The sequence below is a fragment of the Mobula birostris genome, chromosome 11, assembly GCF_030028105.1.
Source record: "Mobula birostris isolate sMobBir1 chromosome 11, sMobBir1.hap1, whole genome shotgun sequence".
Taxonomy (NCBI): Eukaryota; Metazoa; Chordata; class Chondrichthyes; order Myliobatiformes; family Myliobatidae; genus Mobula; species Mobula birostris.
Window position 1 is genome coordinate 52,592,262 of NC_092380.1, and position 17,276 is coordinate 52,609,537.

General features: G+C 40.4%; 1 protein-coding gene across 2 annotated transcripts in view; it reads right to left on the reverse strand.

Annotated features, from left to right (window-relative positions):
* LOC140205080 (activating molecule in BECN1-regulated autophagy protein 1-like) overlaps window positions 1–17,276 on the reverse strand; it is a 417,476-nt gene that overhangs the window by 396,279 nt on the left and 3,921 nt on the right. The window lies entirely within an intron of this gene.

Consider the following 17,276-nt stretch of genomic DNA (forward strand, 5'->3'; position numbering starts at 1 on the left):
TCAATTTTAGAAAACCTAACACATTTATTTTTCAACATAGTCCCCTCCTACATTTACACACATAGTCCAGCGGTTGTGAAGCATATGGATCTTGGACCTCCAGAAAGTGTCCACAGCATGGGTGATTGATATGTTCGTGGCCGCAGGTAGAAGGAGATGAGTTATACAGCTCTCATTACATGCACATGCAGTTCAACTGAGTGATTATGCAGAAAGTTTGAAGTTAATAACTCATCTCCTTCTACCTTAGGCTACAACCTTATCAATCACCCCTGATAAGTTATTAACTTCAAACTTTCTGCATAATCACTCAGAGTTGACCTGCATTATGCATATACCGAGAGCTGTATAACTCATCTCCTTCTACCTTAGGCCACAAACTTATCAATCACACCCGCTGTGGTCACTTTCTGGAGCTCCAAGATCCATATGCTCCATGACCGCTGGACTAAGTATGTAAATGTAGGAGGGGACTATGTTGAAAAATAATTGCGCTAAGTTTTCTAAAATTGACTCCGTCTAGTTTGGGCCACGAACTTATCAATCACCCCTAGTAGATATACAAGAATCAATATCTCAGGAAGGTGACGCTCATCATTAAGAAGCCCCACCATATGGGCCACATCCTCTTCTTAATGCTGCCACTAGGCAGGAGACACAGCAGCCCAAATACGCACACTAGACCTCAAGGTTCATCAACGTATCTACCGCACTGCCATCAGGTTCTTGAGTTGACCTGAAAGACGCTAACCCTGCCCAGACGATCTGTCTTTTTGTCTTTGAACTTGCACTATTATGTTTCTTTTAGTTTATTTTGTCATACAAGTTTGTTAACTTATGGATCATTTATGTTAATTCAAGTTTGTTAATTGATGGTTTGTCATGTTTGTAATGTTAAAGTGCTGCTTCTGCAGGAGGCCAACACTTATCCCTGCGCGTATATGACGATGACAATAAATGTAAAGATGAAAGTGGAACTTGGTAGTAGGTGTTCAGGGTTTCAACATAAACTTTAACTTAAAGTCCACACCCACTGGGGTCACGCAGTGCATGTTTCGAAAGGCCGACTGCCCCATAGAAAGCCTACCAGAGGAAGGCCGGCAAATTCTCCATTGGGCCATCAATGTTCTACTGCTGAGGGTGGGAGGTATTGGGGATGGGGAGTGGTCACTTCACTCCCTCCATCCTGCAGTAGACTCAGGAGGGGGGCGGGGGGAAGAGAGAGGAAGGTGCAGGTAATTGAACCAGAAGAATCTGTCAGCATCAGAGCCAACCTGGAGCATTAGAACCCCGAATGCCAGCTGAATCAGAGCCAATATCACTAAGATCCTACTGGGTGTTGATGGAGTAGCAGCGCTTTTATAGGTACTCCTACTCTTTTTAATTTACTGCTTCCAACTGGTTTTGAAAACTTACTTTTAAATGCAATATTGCTTTATAATGAGTCGTGCTAAAGCAACTTAAAAAAAAGGGGACCCTCCAGTAACTTTGGAATCTATTATGGTGACACTTCGGAAACATAAAAATGAACTTTCAGAGGAGTTGTAGCAGCTCAGCGCTGAATTTAAACGAATGGATGGAAAATTGGATTCCATTCAAAAAAAACTTTAAGTGAACATGATGAACGGATACAAGAGAATGAAGACATTTTGACAACGTTCGATGCGAAGATGAACGATCTGGAACAGATCCGTGATAAAGGTAAAGGTTAATGAAACATTAAGTCAAAAGATTATCGACTGAGAAAATAGAAACAGAAGAAATAATCTATGTATTCTGGGTTTTAAAGAGTCATTGGAAGGCAATCAGCCTTCGAAATTTTTTGCAAACCTTTTGGCTAATTTATTTCCAAATATTTTAAAATCTCCACCTAAAATAGACCGAGCTCACAGATCGCCTATACCAAGATCTCCTCCGGGAGGACGATCCCGCTCAGTGATAGTTTGTCTTCACGACTTTCAAATAAAGGAACTTCTAATTCGTGAATCTCGTCGGAAAGGTATGATTGATTATGAAGACCAGAAGTTCAGAATTGTGGAAGATTTTTCACCTGAGGTGTTGATTCCACTTCCTTAAAAGTTAGTTTGGATTCCTGACTAGTCTAAGCAGAAGTTACTCTCAGGAGCCTAGAGTTAAGTCTTTTATTTTTCAATTTTAAGTATATTTCTGGGGTTATCAGCTCCTTATTGTCTTGGCCCACAGGTAACATTCACTTCCGAGAATCCATCCAAGTTCTAGGGATTGCGGCACAGCTAATGAAGCTGCTGATTCAGTGTCAGTGACTCTGGTTCTCTCTTGATCTCCAGCATTGTCTGTATGGATAACTCTTCAGACACATCCTGCTTCTATTTTTTTGTCTGAAACTTTTTGTGGCAGCACATCAATATCCTCTTCCAGTTCTTTTCTAAAAAGGGGGTTTGTGAACTTAGGCAATGAGTTCCAAATGTACATGGTCAAGGTGGAAATATTTCTCCCACTTCCTTCTAATCCATTTACAAGTTAAGCAATTATGTCCCCTAGTTATACAGTTCTTTGCCAAGAGAGTGAGGATGAATTGAAAATATGTTCAAGGGTAATCACAGAAGGAGAATCCGCATCATAAACCTGTGGTACCAAGTAAACCAACTAAACATGCAAGCAATGGTCATCACAAAGAACCCTATTCAGGGCCTACACTGTCATACTTGACGATGTTTAAGGCATTTCTTTTATCAATTTGGCAAAATCGACTTTTAAGGCACATCATGGTGCTATATCTGCACAAAGGACCTGTCTTTAGTAAAATACAAAACAATCACCTGGGATGAAGCCCGTGACTGCAAGATCACACAAACAATGCATCTTCTGCACAAATCATGAATCTCTGTTGAGACACAAAGAAACCAAGTTTCTGAATCCCAACAGGAGAATTTTCAAATTACTTCACCTGAAAAACAATCAAGCAAAAACATCTGACTGTTCTGGATCACTGACACCATGATTGAAATTCAAAATATTCAAAATAATGAATTTCTGAAAATTTGAAGTAAAACAAATACTGGAAGTGTAACATCTGCAAGCAGCAATATAGAAAAACAGAAACTAATACAAGTTATTGACTGACTTGATTGAAGGTTTATACCTGAAATAGCACCTCACTTTTTTTCCCATGGATACTGTCTGACCTGTAGAGCAGTTCTGGTATTTTTGGGTTAACATCTATATTTCATTGATGATCAGCAAAACCAAGAAATACATTTCCAATTAAGATAGAGAACTTTTGGGTGGGGGGAGGGACATAAACTGAATGAAAGTGGAAGCCAGAAAACAAACTGCAACCTTCTGACACCAAGCTAAAGGACAATCATAAATCTAATTCAGTGATTTCCAACTGGAAAGGTACCGCCCCCCCCCCAGGGGGTGTTTATATGTCCTAAGGGGGCGTTAGGGGAAATAGAAGTCGTTGTCGGAGGCATTCAAGATTCTTGGGTGGGGCAGCAACCTAATTTGAGGCATCAGACCTGACCAACCGTTAGTACAGCAGGCACCTCCAAAACTAAAGGATGAAGCACCAGAACACAGGAAGAACCATAGCCCTGCAGGTTGAGAGCACTTGTCGGCACAACACATCTGAAACTCGGCAATCTCATCCAACCTTACCAACAAAACAGGCATTACTGGGGATGCATAAGTTAGCAACCAGGGTGCCAAACAGTTCTTCTTGACTTGCGGCACAGAATGCGTTCATGCAATTTAACAGTTGGCAAATCTATTACATCCTCTCAACTTTCTCTACAGATCTACGAAAAACAGCCCACACAATGATACAGCACTGGCCGGAACCAAAGAGCCAATCAGTAAACCTGCCAACCCCAGGATTCCTCTTGAGATGTTCAAATCGACCTTGGCTTCACATGTGCGGTCAAGAACCACCTTTGGGGATTATGAAACCTTACATGATTGGTCAATCGCACTAAGTGGAAAAGTTTATAAAGAGATTCTCTTTTATAAAAATGTTAAAAACAAATACCAATGGAGAACCAATCTATGATGAGCTCAAAATGTATATTAAGGATAAAAGTATTCAGATTAGGAACATGATTAGGAGAACCATTTATGACAAGTCGCCATGCTCCTTTAGTAGCATTTATGAAAAATGCAATTCCAAGACTGTTTGCAATCCATTGTGTAATTCATCATCAACATCTTGTTTTTACATTACGGGGGTGCTGGAAAGTATATTGTGCCCAAGAGTGGCGTTAGCAAGTATGAAGGTGCTTTGGGGAGGGGCACTGACAAGTACAAAAGTGCTTTGGGGGGCATTAGGCTAAAAAAAAAATGTTGGAAACACTGATCTAATTCTATACTCAACACTATCTTACTTACCACTATCCATATCTTTCAATCAAAAGAAAACACCATTCTGTGTTTGTTTCAACATCCATGAGGCTAATAGGCAGAAATTCACAGTAGAATGGAACCAAACATGGACAAACATCAAAAATAACCTGAAAAATTAGAAAATTAAAGCAAAAGATACATCCCAGTGTACAGTACAAATCACAAACACTTGTATGTAGCCTGTCCACTCTATGGCAACCATTAACGTCCTTCTCATTTCTAAAAAAAGATACACATATGTAAGAAATTAAACCTAGCATTCCAGACACCATTGCAGCTAGAAAGAAAAAATTGATCTCTGGACTTGTCAAGAACCTCTACTTTTTCAGGCAATTACATACATAAAGATTGCTACGACAAGAGAGTTTGGTCCTTAATCAGAAAACTGAGCTATGATCAAAGGAAAGCAGAGTAACATCTTAATGTTTCAGGAAACCAGCAGAATAGCGACTGCTTCAAAATGGTAAATCATCCAATTTCACTTACAACATCTAGGCAACACTCTCAGTGACCAATTTATAGAAAGCCAAAATAGAAAGAGCTATCAAGTTCATGAAAATTATCTTCACCAGAAACTGAAAAAAAATCTTTCAAAAAAAAAAATCGACCAGCAATAAAGAATTGACATTTGCAACAGCAACTCTTGAACAAAGACACAGTGGTCCAGCTAGTAAAATGCTGGCCCCCACTACCCTGCCCCCGTTCCAGTATTCTGGATTTACTCCTCACTTACAGTGCTATCATTGGGGAGTTTGCACATTCTCCCTATGATCACGTAGATTCCTTCCTTTCCACATCACAAAGATGTGCAGACTGGTGGGTTAATTGGCCACTGCAATTTGCCTCGAAGATGAGCACCCTCCATGGAGAGTTAATGGGAATGTGGAAAGAATAAAACATTACAAGTGTGTGATTAGTGCAAACAGGTATCTCATTATCAGCATGTACTCAAAGGGCCAAGATGAATGTTTCTGTGATGTATTATTCCATAACTCACTGTAACTTTAGGACATAGCACCTACCCTCATTCTGAAGACGAAAACACATTATTGTTAAGCCCAGTTAAAGCATCTGAGACCTGAATTTTCTCTTGCTTTGTCAGTTATAAAGCTGCGTGCTACGTCCTGAATTGAATCCCACTATTCTGGCAGGGCAAATCTTGGCATATAGAATCTAAATTAGAGCATCCAAAAGATTAACAGATGCCTGATAACAAGTGTTGTTTCAAATCACAGAATGCTGCTTGTGGTAATCTATGTAGTACTGAAGAATCACCAGTTGATCCATATAATCTGAGTAATGAGCAAGCAAATAAAATCAAACTTCAAAAATTAACTTTGGATGAAAACCTGGCCACTAAAGATGATGGACCAACCTGACACAAGGAAATGTAAAAAATCCAATGCATTTCTATGAGTAGTCATCTAATCCACCCAAATATACACAGCTTTCTCTCTAACTTGATGACTACAGGGATCTTGCCCCAGATTGAGCATACAATGCTCAACAGTAATGTCAAATCACAGCTGGAAGTGTCAGCTAACAAAAGCAAGAATAAATCACCTAGTTGAATGGTGCCAAAAAAAACCTCTCAACATCAGCAAAACTAAATAGCTACATATTTCTCTGGTTTGAATTTCATTTGCCACCTTTCTGCCAACCTGACAAGTCCATTGATATTTTTCGGGAACATAGAGGTTTCTTCATTTAATCATCCAAGCAAATCACAGGAATAACATTTAAATGTTGAAGGTATGATTAAGAAGTTTGTAAATGTCAATTGCACAGCCAAATCCTGTATTATCGGCAAACTTGAGTCATGATCCAAAGTTTAATGTGATTAAGGGATCCAGTGCACAACTCTGCAAAACCCACAGCTGAGAGTTGCTGAGTCATTGAAACACCTTTGGTTTGGTACCAGTGAGTAAATTTTGCATCCAAATTGCCCCTTCTCCATAGCCTTCTACTTGAGTAATTAGTGCTGGAGATATATTAGATTCCTTGTCAAAAATTGACATGTGCACCAAATGTACTACCCTCATCAACTCAAATAAATTGATCATTAGTTATTCATGACATTCCATTAATGCATCCATGCTGGCTATCTTTGAATAACTTGAGCCTTCTCAAATTAAACTGTCCCTCATTTTAATTTTCAGTCATTTGCACAGCAGCAATGTGACCTGACCAGCCTGTCATGACTCAGTCAATCTCCTTCCCACTATTTGAAAAACACTAACACTTCCTTTAGCAGTCTGCCAGTCCTTCACCAAAGTGGCTTAGAAACTATAAAGGATGGTTATTTTCTCCCCTGCTTCTCCCACTGTAGCAAATTGTATAAAGCTGTGTGATTCAGCTACATTCAAAAATGCTAAAGCCCTTTATGTTTCCTCTTTCAAAGTTTGTCTTCCTCAACTACAATATTAGATTTATTCTCCGCTTGTAAAGAAATATATTAAATATTGCTTAGGGATTATATCCATATTCCTCAGCTCAGTGATCAAATTTAAGGTGTGTGAATGGGTGCAGACTTGGCTCAAATCTGTAAATGAGTTATGGTGAGAGAATCATTTTCACACCTATTTGTTAAAAGTGGGGTTCTGCAGGGATCAGTTTTGGGGCTGCTTCTGTTGTTAATTTACATAATGATTTGGATAAGCACATAACAAATAAACAGTAAAGCTTGAGGATGACACAAAATAAGGGGGATGGGCTGATAACATTCAATACAGTTGGATCTAAACAAAATCCAGATGTGGACAGATAAATGGCAGATGAAATTTAATGTAAATAAATGTAAAATTTTACACATAGGAAGTAGTTAGATGTAAATATACAGTGGTCTTCAGTTAGAAAGTGCACTGTATGAGAAGGATTTGGGCATCCCGGTAGACTCATCTTTATCAGCATCGAGACAATACACAGAAGAGATTAGGACGGCAAACAGAATGTTGGGCTATATAATGCATTCAGTGTTCTCCTTAAGCTGTATAATGCACTTGTGAAGCCACATCTTGAGTACTGTGTACAATTTTGGTCTTCATATTTTGTGAGGGATGTGAAGGCACTGGAGAGAGTTCAGAGAAGGGCGGGCAGAGAAGGACTACTCATTCCAGTTCTGCAGGGTATGAACTATGAAGAAAGCTTGAAAGAATTAAATATTTTTAGCCTAAGTAGACCTAGAACGAGAGGAGACATGATAGAAGTGATTTAAAAACTTTCAGGGTACAAATAGGGTAGATGCCAACTGCGACTCCAAAAGTAATCCATCGACGAGGACGTGGGGCCATAGGTGGAGACTGGTTAAAGGGAAATTTCAGACTAAGATCAGGAAGCATATCTTTACACAGCACGTTGTGGAAACGTGGAAAAAACTACCTAGTTGTGCAGTTGAGAGTAGTACGTTAAAGACTCAAATTCAAACACGACAGTTATTTCGACACACAGTATGAATAAGAATTTGCAAGCTCTGTTTGGCTAAATGGCCTGATCTTGTCAAAAACTTTCCAATGTATTCTTTAAGGTCTGAATAAATGCCACTTTTTTTTTTATAGAAATAACAAAAAAATGCTAAGTCAGCCAGTCAGAAAACAAAACAAATACTGGAAATAGCAGATCAAGGAGGTTTTATGTTCGTGGGGAGTGAGAAGAGTTAATCCATGTTCCAAGCCTGCACCCTGACGGCTGCATTGATGCTGCTTCCTGCACCCATGCTGAGCTCAACAATTTCATCAACTTTGCCTCCAACTTTCACCTTGCCCTCAAATTTACTTGGCCCATTTCTGATCTCTCTTGCCTCCATCTCTGGAGACAGTCTACCTACTGATATCTTTCATAAAGCCACTGACTCTCACAGCCACCTCTTCCCAACCAGTCACTTGTAAAAATCCCATCCCCTTTTCTCGATTCCTCCATCTCTGCCGCATTTGCTCCCAAGATGAAGATTTTCATTCCAGAACGAAGGAGATGTCCTCCTTCTTTAAAGAAACGGATTTCCCTTCCTCTACCATCAACTCTGCTCTCAATCTCATCTCTTCCTTTTCGCACACATCTATCCTCACTCCATCCTCCCAATGCAACACCAAGGATACGGTTCCTCTTGTCCTCACCTATTACCCCAGCACGTAACTCTCTGTAACTTCCACCATCTCCAACAGGATCCCACCACCAAGCACCTCCCCCCCCACCGCCACTTTTCGCAGGGATCACTCCCTACACAACCCCCTTGTCCACTTGTTCCTCCCCACTGATCTCCCTCCTGGAGATCAATGATGGCACTGATCCTTGCAAGCCGGGCAAATAAAAAGATCAGAAGATGCATCAGCAAGGGAGATGAGGCTGAGTACAGGGCTACGGTAGGAAACTTTGTCACATGGTGTGAGCAGAATTATCTGCAGCTTAATGTGAAAAAGACTAAGGAGCTGGTGGTAGACCTGAGGAGAGCTAAGGTACCGGTGACCCCTGTTTCCATCCAGGGGGGTCAGTGTGGACATGGTGGAGGATTACAAATACCTGGGGATACGAATTGACAATAAACTGGACTGGTCTAAGAACACTGAGGCTGTCTACAAGAAGGGTCAGAGACGTCTCTATTTCCTGAGGAGACTGAGGTCCTTTAACATCTGCCCGACGATGCTGAGGATGTTCTACGAGTCTGTGGTGGCCAGTGCTATCATGTTTGCTGTTGTGTGCTGGGGCAGCAGGCGGAGGGTAGCAGTCACCAACAGAATCAACAAACTCATTTGTAAGACCAGTGATGTTATGGGGATGGAACTGGACTCTCTCACGGTGGTGTCTGAAAAGAGGATGCTGTCTAAGTTGCATGCCATCTTGGTCAATGTCTCCCATCCACTACACAATGTACTGGGTGGGCACAGGAGTACGTTCAGCCAGAGACTCATTCCTGCAAGATGCAGCACAGAGCGTCATAGGAACTCATTCCTGCCTGTGGCCATCAAACTTTACAACTCCTCCCTTGGAAGGTCAGACACCCTGAGCGGATAGGCTGGCCCTGGACTTATTTCATAATTTACTGGTGTAATTTACATATTACTATTTAACTATTTATGGTTCTATTACTATTTATTATTTATGGTGCAACTGTAACGAAAACCAATTTCCTCCGGGATCAATAAAGTACGACTATGACCATAATGCACCTAACCCTACACCTCCTCCCTTCATACTATTCATGGCCCAAATAGTCTTTCCAGATGAGGTGACACTTCACCTGCAAGTCTGTTGGGGTTATCTACTGTAGTGTATATGGTGCTCCTGGTGTGGCCTCCCATTCCACAGCCTCCTTTATTGCCAGGATGAGGCCACACTCAGGTTGGAGGAGCAACATCTTGTATTCTGTCTGGGTAGGCTCAAACCTGATGGCATGAACATCAATTTCTCAAACTCCAGTAATTGTCCCCCCTAACTCTCCTTCAGTATTCCCTTTTCTTGTTTCCCTCTTACACCTTCCCTTCTTACCTGCCCACCACATCCTTCTGGTGCTCCTCCTCCTTCCCTTTCTTCAGTGGTCTTCTATCATCTCCCATCAGATCCCCCTTTCTCCAGCCCTTTATTTCTTTCACCAATCAACTACCCAGCTCTTCACTTCACCCCTCCCCCAGTTTCACCTATCACCTCGTACTACTTCCTCCCCTCCCACACCTTCTTATTCTGACTTTTCCCCTTCCTTTCCAGTCCTGATGAAGGGTCTCCGCCCGAAACGTCCACTGTTTTACTCCTTTCCATAGATGATGCCTGGCGTACCGAGCATTTTGTGTGTGTTGCCGAAGAGTTAATATTTCAGGTGATCTCTCTTCAAAACTGGGAAAGTTAGATATAGGAAGGGGTACAGAGAACAAAATATTTGTAGCAGCAGAATTAGGACACTTGGCCCATCTAGTCTGCTCCGCCATTTATTGTAAAATGATGTGTCTGTGGGAGATGCAAGTGAAGGAGATAAAAGAGAATAGTGTGGGGAAGAAAGTGAATGCAGGGCAGGTGAGGAAAACACTGCAGTATGCTAGAAATCTGAAACAACAGCTTTTCTCCTGCAGAAGTATATTTCAATCAGTCAGGAATTTGCAGAGATCGAAGCTGAACAAGTTACAGGCCAATGATTTCTCATCAGAACTATCAAGTTTTGATGCAAGCTGGTTATTTTGTATTGTTGAATTCAATGTCATGTCCTGAGAGACAGAATATACAGTACCTAAGTGGAAGAAAGTCTGTAGTTTCTTGAACTCATTTTAAACTATGATAGAGCAGTACAACAGGGCAAATGCAGAGAAGTCAGAATGGAAGCATAACAGAGAATTGGTGACAGGCAAATAAAAAGTCGATGGAGTGCTCTGCAAAGTAATCACCCAATATCCACTCTTGTTTTCCAAAGTAGCACCAAATGCAATATATTAAACTGGAAGTAGTACAAGTGGGTCATTGCATCACCACGGAGGAGCACTGGGTTTGCTGCAGCGTTAGAGGGGAAGAGCTTTGAAAAAACTGATACATCAGGAATTTCCATGATAAGTGGTTGCTGATAGAGACAGAAATACAAACCTGGCCGCCACAGAAGGAACAATCTGTTCTCAATGCTGAAATGACACGAGAAGATGTCTTGGCTTGCAGCATCACATTGAAAGTAGCAGAGAGAATACGGGAGAATCCATTTAACGTGGGGAATGGTGGGTTGAAAAATGAGGGCTAGTTGAGAATCCAAATCCATATCGCATAGGAGAAGAATTACGCCACTTGGCCCATCTAGTCTGCTCCACCATTCAATCACGGCAGATTTATATTCCCTCTCAATTCCATTCTCCAATTCTCCCCATAACCTTTGACAACCTCACTAATTAAGCACCTATCAATATCTGCTTCAAACAAACCCAGAGACTTGGGCTCCACAGCCCTCTGTAACAATGAATTCCATATTCACCACCCTCTTCAACCGATTGGGGAAGGAGCGCAGACCACTAGATATTATTCCAGCTGCAATCTCATCAGCAACCTGTAAAGAAAATTAACCAATAAGTCTTTAATATTGTTCACCAGTCCTCTTATAATGAAGGCCAATAAACAGTTTGCTTGCCAGTTTCCTTGCTGTAAGTGCATGTTACGTTCGGGGGCTCATTTACAAGGACTCCTGGGTTCCTCCGAATAACGACTTCCATCTCTCACCATGTAGAATATTCCACATATCTGCATTTTCTTCTAACATCGATGATGTTACATTGGTCTTGATTAAATTCCATTTACCAAATCCTCACCCATTTCTAGCCCATCTATATCCCTTTGAAATCTCTGCAACCTCTGGACATACAGGCCATCCTTGGGTTACAGCAAAGATCTGTTCCTGCTTAATCCAAACAGTTTGGTAGTTAGAAATATGGCCGCAGAGTTTCCCAGGTGGCAGAAGTTGCCTGCAATCCCACAGTAGCTGTCAAATGCAAACCACCAGTCTCCCAAAAACTCATTCCTATGTTGGGAATATACACAAGTCAAGTATTCATAAGCTGCGGAGGGCCTGCATTATCCTCATTCAAACGCTACAGATTGTGATACTATCCTTCCATGCGGTACCCAATTAGTCACAGCCTCTTAATACAAAATACTATTTGTTCCTTGTTTTCTGTCCATTAACCAACTCCCCCAGTCTCTGCAGTGTTACCCACATCATGTGCTCTACTTTATTGCCATCATCCAGCCTTACAAAAGGACTTTTTTAAAGTGCCAAAAATAGCACATCCACTCATGCCAAAAAAAGCTTTCTGCTTATTCCAACCTCAAAATTTGAATAGATTGGTCAAAAATGATTTTCCTTTCATAAAGCCATTCTGACTTTGTCCTATTAACCACTTCCATTATAAAAGATTCTAGCACTGTTTTCTCCTACCCGTGTTAAGTTAAATGGTCTAAAGTTGCTCCATTTTCTTGGTCCGTCCTTTGCTAAATAATGTGGATTTGCTACATCCAAACCTTAGGACCTATTCCACAATCTACAGAATGTTTGAAATTGACAAGTAATGCAGCCTCTCCAAAGCGCTTCATTCATAAGCTTGTGATTCACATAATTAGATCCTGCAAATTTACTACTTGTCAGGCCCATATCCAATTCTATTATTTCACTGATGATAACTTTTTTCCAGTTCATTATCCCTAGACCTGTTATCTATTATCAGAATATTTTTAAGTGTTCTCTCCTGTTAAGGACACAAAAATCTTTATTTATCTCTCAGACATTTTACTACCCAGAGTCTGAGTGTGTAGAAGTCCTGATGAAGAGTCTCAGCCAAAACATCAAGTGTTCAATTTCCTCCATAGATGCTGCCACTGAATTCCTCCATGTATTTGTTTTAAAATTTGGATTAAGTTCTTTAAAAGTTAGCCAGTGCTTATCAGTTGGTATACCTTTTATTGTTGCTTTGCAATCTACCATTGCAACTCATGCCTCAATGCCTCATGTCTTCACAACTTGCTTTGTTTCAACTTAAAATTGAGGTTTCAGACTGAACTAATCTTTATATAATATTCTAGCATTTTATGATCACTCTTCCCTAAATGCCACTTAGCAACAAAATTATTAATCGCTTCCATTTGCTCCTCTGTTCCACATCCAACTCTTCAGGACCTACATATGACAGAACAGTGTGATATTGCACACATTTCTTTTCCTTCATCAATTAAGTTCAAAAGGCTATGTAATTTATCTTTCTCATAGATAACCATACCTCCTCACAACTGGACTACTTTCTTTAACTAATATTGCTCTCTCCATATAGTCCAAAACGTCTGTAATCAGCAATATTGAACAGGGACTTTTGCTATTTCAAGAGCAGCCTCATATTTTGAGGATTTCAACTTTCAGTTTAACACAACCATGAAATCAGGCCCAAAGGCCTACTTGGAAATTTTTAACTATCAACCACCGGCACCAGAATCTACGTTTTTATTTAACTTTGCTTCAAGGGCTCCTTTGTTCACTTGCAAATTGTGCACATTGACAAATGATCAAACAATTGTTTTGACAGAGACCTGAGCTGAAACATAAATTGATCTTTCCAGAGATGCTCATTATCCTGGATATTTACACTTACTATTTTTATTTCAGATTTGTAGCATCTGCAGGTGTGGGATTTGCATTTACAAATGGCCCAGCTGTTTGTTTGTGAGACAAGCTGCTCTAGTCTCTTTATACTGACGGCTGTGCGGCAAGGCGCAACTCAAGCACCATCTATAAATTCGCTAATGACGCTAATGTTATTGGCAGAAGTTCAAGCGGAAATCAACAGGAGAGAGACAGATTGGCATCAACCTTGCACCCAACATCAGTAAGGACTTGATTAAGGACATCGGAAAGGGGAAGTTGGGAGAACACACATCAGCACTCACTGATAGATTCGAGGTGGAAAGGTTAAGCAACTTCAAATTCCTAGGTGTCAACATTTCAGAGGATCTATCCTGGGCCCAACACATCAATGTAATCACAAAAAAAGCAAACCCGTGGCTATACTTCATTAGGAGTTTGAAGAGATTTGGAACATCACCAAAGACTCCAGCAAACTTCTACAGCTGTATTGTGGAGGGCATTCTGATTGGTTGTACCATCACCTGGTATGGAGGCTTCAATACACAGAATCAAAAGAGCCACAGGGAGTTGTGGACTCAGCCAGTCCATGACAGGTACAACCCTCTCCACCACTGAGGACATCTTGAAAAGTTGGTGCCTCAAGAAGGCAGCATCCATAATTAAGACCCTCACCATCAAGGACATGCCCTCTTCTACTACCATTGGGGAAGTGGTACACGAGCCTGCAGACACATTATTAATATTTTAGGATCAGTTTATTCCCCTCCACAATCAGATTTCTGAACAATCGATGAACACTACCTCACTATTCCTCTTTCAACTATTTATTGTAACTTTTATTAATTTTTTTATGTCTCTGCTGCCAGAAAGCAACAAATGTCACAACATACATCAGCGATAGTAAACTCGATTCTGATTCTGCGCCTGCTATCAGTGAAAGGTCAAAAGCAAGCCAGAAGTAGAGGAAAAAAAACAAGAACACATTCTTAATTACATTATATAAAATGAAAGATTTTACACAAGAACCAAGTTAAGCCAAACATAATGACTTCACTGGATGCAAGTTGCAGAACACCTCTGTTGAACTCACCACCATGAGGGGGATGATGTTTGTAGAAACCCCATGGCTTCACAAGTTAAATTGAGGAACAAAACTGAAACACCACACCACAAAGTGTGAAATATAATGGTCCTAATGAGACAGGTGGGGAATAAAAAAAATGAGAAAGGATCAATTGATATTCCTGTTGCTAAGAATCCTTCAGGAAAATACAGAAAGTTTGACAGAGATTATCAAGTGAATTAGTCTAGTAACCAATTTCAATTGTGCTCAAAAGACTGAAAAATAATGCATATTCAGTGATGTTTTTAAAGATTAAAAACTAAGAAAACTAATTTTTTCTTAAATGAATTAAGTTCAAGCCTTACTTATCAGCCCATGCTATCAACCCATTAACATTATTTCTTAAATTCATTCCACTTAAGTATCATAGTCTACCAAATTCCAAGGTCATTATTGCACAAGCCTTTACATTCTTTACTAAACTCATTAATCTCCTGAAGAAGGGTTTTGGCCAGAAACATTGACATTCTTATCCATAGTTGCTGCCTGACCTACTGAATTCCTGCACTTTGAGTGTGTTGCTCATTAGTCTCCTGCTTTATACTTATAGCTTTGTACTTAATCAGTTTCTGTGCTCACTGTGAACCCAAACATCACCTTTCAACAGTCCAAATGAAACTGTATCACCATTTATGAAGTGGTATCCTCTGTACTTGAGACACAAAATGCAGATTGCAGAATATTTCTGATCAGCCCACAAATAGGACATTATGCTCCCAGCTGACTGTTACTTTAAACTTATTTCACTCACACTTGGACCTCAGATTCCTACCGTATTCTTGATAGCTAATAAATTAAATGGAACACTGATAGAGAATCAGAAATTGCTGAAACTCTCAGATTAGACAGCATCCATGGAGAGAGAAAAGACTGAACATTTCTGGTCAACAATCTGGACTACCTCTTGCACCCCATTCCCCGGACTCCATTCCTTTAAATTACTGACCCTCAGTATTTCCGTTAACACCAACCTTCCACTGCACTCTGATTTCAAAGCCACACACAAGATCACAACACAGCATCTGAGTCAGCATGCCAGAGCTCTCAAGACCCAACATTGAATTCGGCTGTGTAGATGAGCAGCCTCTTTAGGTTGTATCAGAACTAGTCAGCTGACATGAATGATCATCAATCTTCAAGTTCAGTTTATTGTCATTCAACTGTACACGTGTACACCGCCAAACGAAACAACATTCCTCCAGACCAAGGTGCACAATATGCTACATACAACTCACACACAAGGTGATATTACCAAAAATAAATTATCAAATAATAAGGTGCATATATGATTCAAGTTAAAAACTAAACAGCATAATGCTACTGGCACTTCATATGTGATAAGACTCATATGCAGTGGCAGAGAGTTCAGTTGTCTTATGGCCTGGGGCGAAGAAGTTGTTACCCATCCAACAGTTCTTGTCCTAACGTTACAGAGCCTCCTGCCTGATCGTAGGGGGGCAAAGAGATTGTCGGATGGATGGGAGGGATCATTGACAATGCTACGGGCCCAGCATACTCAGTGCTCTCGATTAAGTATCTCAAAGGGTGCAAGAGAGTCCCCAATAATTCTCTCAGCAGTCCTTGCAATCCTTTGTGGGAATTTTCAGTCAGATGCCTTGCCATTCCCATACCAGATAGTGTCTCCCCACAAAATAGAGACACTACTGTGATCTCTTAGCTAAGAGGTGGCACTGATCGTCTGTTATGTGCACTCTCAGAAACTTAGTGCTCCTAACTCTCTCCACAGGAGGAGCTGTGTATGTGCAGAGAGGAGTGGTCAGGCTGTGCCTTCCAAAAGTTCACAATCATCTCTTTGGTCTCGTCCACGTTGAAACTCAAATTATTGTGTTCACACCATTCTACTAGCTGCTCTAACTCCTCACTGTTTGCCATCTCATGGTGTGTTGTGTCTCAACCAACTTGATGATTCAGTTTGAACTGGATCTAGTAGTACAGTCAAGTGACAGCAGTGTGAACAGCAGCTGGCTGAGCAAGCAGCCCTGGGGAGTGCTAGTACTCAGTGTGATAGGGCTAGAGATATTTTTGCCAACAGGGACTGACTGTGGTCCTTCTGTCAAGATGTCCAAGATGCAGTTACCTGAAATAGCAACTGTTTTATTTAAATCATAGATGCTGTGCAACCTGTTAATTTTTTCCTAGCCATTTTTTCTTTTTATATCAGCATTCCAATTAATGCAATAAATACTTTGTTCGATTGAGAATTGAACTCAATCTAGTTTAAAGTAATTATTCAATTATTTCTATTTACACTTGTCGTGAATTATGAATTCCAAAAATAATGCAAATAAAGGATAACTGTTTTGTTTAGGCTAAGGGTTAAAGGGCAAAGCATAAATCACTTCAAAGTTATATTCATATTAATTGACTACTTACACACATTAATCCTCTAAACAAAAACACCTGATCGATCATAAGCATACCCATGTCCCCCACCACAATAACACAGCTCACGAAATTTATATTCAAACAATTGCAGAATAGACCAAACTTTACACCAAAACATACATGCTTATATTTTCTCTCCTTAACAAGACCTACATAATATTTTAATTCTTTCTTCACTTATTGATGTTAACGTCCATCGCGAACTATCGGATGGATCTGGACTTCAATTTTCAAACATGAAAGAATAAATACGGCACATTTTTGGCATTTTCCCAAAGCTGTAAT